Genomic DNA, 3,429 nt, shown 5'->3' on the forward strand with positions numbered 1-3,429 from the left:
AAAAAGAAAAAACATCCAGTGAGCGGCAGTTCTGTGGGCGGAAATGCCTTGTTGATGCCAGAGGTCAGAGGAGAATGGCCAGACTGGTTCGAGCTGATAGAAGGGCAACAGTGACTGAAATAACCATTCGTTACAACCGAGGTATGCAGCAAAGCATTTGTGAAGCCACAACACGCACAACCTTGAGGCGGATGGGCTACAACAGCAGAAGACTCCACCGGGTACCACTCATCTCCACTACAAATAGGAAAAAGAGGCTACAATTTGCAAGAGCTCACCAAAATTGAACAGTTGAAGACTGGAAAAATGTTGCCTGGTCTGATGAGTCTCGATTTCTGTTGAGACATTCAGATGTTAGAGTCAGAATTTGGCGTAAACAGAATGAGAACATGGAACCATCATGCCTTGTTACCACTGTGCAGGCTGGTGGTGGTGGTGTAATGGTGTGGGGGATGTTTTCCTGGCACACTTTAGGCCCCTTAGTGCCAATTGGGCATCGTTTAAATGCCACGGCCTACCTGAGCATTGTTTCTGACCATGTCCATCCCTTTATGGCCACCATGTACCCATCCTCTGATGGCTACTTCCACCATGTCACAAAGCTCTAATCATTTCAAATTGGTTTCTTGAACATGACAATGAGTTCACTGTACTAAAATGGCCTCCACAGTCACCAGATCTCAACCCAATAGAGCATCTTTGGGATGTGGTGGAACGGGAGATTCGCATCATGGATGTGCAGCCGACAAATCTGCGGCAACTGTGTGATGCCATCATGTCAATATGGACCAAACTCCCTGAGGAATGCTTCCAGCACCTTGTTGAATCTATGCCACGAAGAATTGAGGCAGTTCTGAAGGCAAAAGGGGGTCCAACCCGTTACTAGCATGGGGTACCTAATAAAGTGGCCGGTGAGTGTATTTGCACTAAGTGCCTGTCTTTTAAGTAAAAAGACGTCCGTCACAGAATAGCTAGTGGCGTAGGTCCTAGCGCGTCAAGTGCTTGAAAGCAGTTTTTTCCCGAGTTTTCAGTTCGACCCGAGTTCGAATCCGCCTTTTGCCGAACTCTCTCGTCTCCCTTTTCCCAACACATATGAGATGTAAAATGTATAACCTAACATAAAGGTCTCTAGCGTTATATTTTGCCAACGAAATAAAATCGAAACCATGATATGGCTTTGTGCCTTTATAAAACAGCACAATACTTTAAGAATAGGCATCCTGTTTGTGCTGGGTGATTTAAAGAAAAGTGTGCATTTTGCTCACGCGATCAGCATGGTTATCTGGTGCTTTCTCCTAAATAAAAGCTCAAGGGTTTATTTCTTGCAAGTGAAGAAATTAGGACAAAAGTATTTTAATTTTCCTGTATTATAGTGTAATGTAGACTAAAATATACTTTTGAAATATTCATTTTCATTTATAGTACATTTATAGGCTAAATGGATTTTATGTCATAGGAATAATTATATAAATCATTATTACATTATTATAATAATTGTTTGGCATCCTAAAACACCATTGATAATGTAATGTAGACTGAGACTCTCATAACTAAAAAGATGTTTGAGCCCTCTTTATTGTCCTGGTACAAATCAATGCTTTTTCTTTGTTCAACGAGCAGTTCATGGGTTGAAGCTCTTAATTTTGATCTCTCAAAGAGCACTAGATTGATGCATTTAACCTTAAAATGTACAAAATTTTCTTCCCCCGAACCCCCCTAGAGACACAGAGGTCCACCCAACATAGTTTTACAAATTCCTATGGGAAAGAACTACCATTTATGAACTTTACTCCAGCATAGTACAACAAAGTTCCTTTTAAGTCAGTAAAACTGTTAATGCCATATTAAAATGTCCTTGGACAAAATATACATTTGGCCTGCCTAAGGGGGGGCCTACAAGATATTGTGCCCAGGGGCCTCTGAACTCTTAATCCGGCCCTGACTAAAGCAACATTACTTTGTAACGTTAATTCAATGCAATTAGCGTTGACGCATCAACACTGAGTCAACATTGTTTCAATGATTACATGCTATCTGGGTATTTGACCATAGCCCGGTGAACACCGCGCTCCCTCAGTGCGTGTGCACGCGCGCGTCTTCTGCATCAGTAAAATGCGATCGGTTAATTTGAGTGTCAAGTTGTAATCACGGATCGAATCAAAGGAAGATTTTATCAGCTGGTTCGGTGGCCAATTGTTTGGAGTTAGAAATATATAACTCGCGATGCATATTTAGTAATTTTGCCTCAGATAGGCTACAGGATTATACATTCACTTTAACAAGGAGGTTGTTCATTACCACGGGCGCCAAACTGTTTGCGTGTTTAAAAACTTCTGGATGGCACCTGAAAAATGTAACAGCAATTGCCATTTATCTTGCACATACTGATCAAAATAAAAATCATGTAGAGAATAGAGCTATAGGTGGTGTAGGTGCACAAATAGAAAATATAATTACCTATTGTGACCTTATAAAGTTCCATTCTTCTGAAAGGCAGCTTGTCACCAGTCCCATCCATGTTCATTATAGACATGAGGCGATTTGTGAGCACTCTGTCAATTAAAATGGGAATAAACAAAGTTATACATGCTGTACAGCAAGAAATGTGAAATAATGTCAGGGCTCACAAAATCGTTAGCCCGACGTCCTGGGGCTATTGTGTTTTCCAGTCGGGCTACCAAAATGCATAACTGGCCTGCCCGACGGGCTATCTGAAATAGTGTAATCAAATTCCCCTAAACTTCTGCCTCGCCCCCTAAAAATTTGTGATTAATTGTAAACTACAAACATTCGTGTTCGCTTCAGTCTTGTTATAATCAGATTCAGTGTGTTCTTCATATTCAATCCGCAGATGTTGGCGTACTCATTTAAGAATATTAAATACATTTTAAGATATTAACAGCACAACTTCAGAGACTGACCTTTTCATCACAATGTTGACATTTTCCCGCAGGGTAGCTGCACCAATTTGACATCGGATCTGTCTGAAGGAATAATTTAGCAATTATGCAGAAATGTATGAGGTACAAGAATATGTGAATAAGATATTGTATGTGTAATAATTACATCTGTTAGCAAAAGTTTGTTTTACTTTTTCATAGTAACCTACCATGAGTTTTTGTTTTTTTCTCGCTGGTTAGCTGTCTGTTAAGCTGTTGAAGCGGAGTCGCTTTTGGAACTCTGAATGTCAGACCAAAGAGAGCAATATTACAATATTATATTCTGTACAATCATTTTTTTATTATTGCATTTAAAAAAATAATAATTCAATGCAGCAGCTATTTTTGTTAAGAACACACTTACTTTTCTCTTCCATTGGGAAAGGTGTCATGATCGTCAAACAAAACAGGAAGCAGTTGCAGGTTACTCAGATTTATTAATGTGAGACACAATGAACAGATGAAATGACACGGGCGTGGACGGATGACG

The 3,429-nt window shown here is 40.0% G+C and overlaps 1 long non-coding RNA gene across 1 annotated transcript; it reads right to left on the reverse strand.

Annotated features, from left to right (window-relative positions):
* Positions 1–2,340: 2,340 nt before the first annotated feature.
* On the reverse strand, positions 2,341–3,206 carry LOC130095964 (uncharacterized). Its single transcript, XR_008808161.1, has 3 exons — positions 3,110–3,206; positions 2,922–2,984; positions 2,341–2,552 (listed from the first exon to the last, which is right to left on the reverse strand). It is a non-coding gene; the product is annotated as an uncharacterized LOC130095964 (long non-coding RNA).
* Between the last annotated feature and the right edge of the window lie 223 nt (positions 3,207–3,429).

The sequence above is a fragment of the Rhinichthys klamathensis genome, unplaced genomic scaffold (genome assembly GCF_029890125.1).
Source record: "Rhinichthys klamathensis goyatoka isolate OS25496 unplaced genomic scaffold, OSU_Roscu_1.1 h1tg000194l_1, whole genome shotgun sequence".
Classification (NCBI taxonomy): domain Eukaryota; kingdom Metazoa; phylum Chordata; class Actinopteri; order Cypriniformes; family Leuciscidae; genus Rhinichthys; species Rhinichthys klamathensis.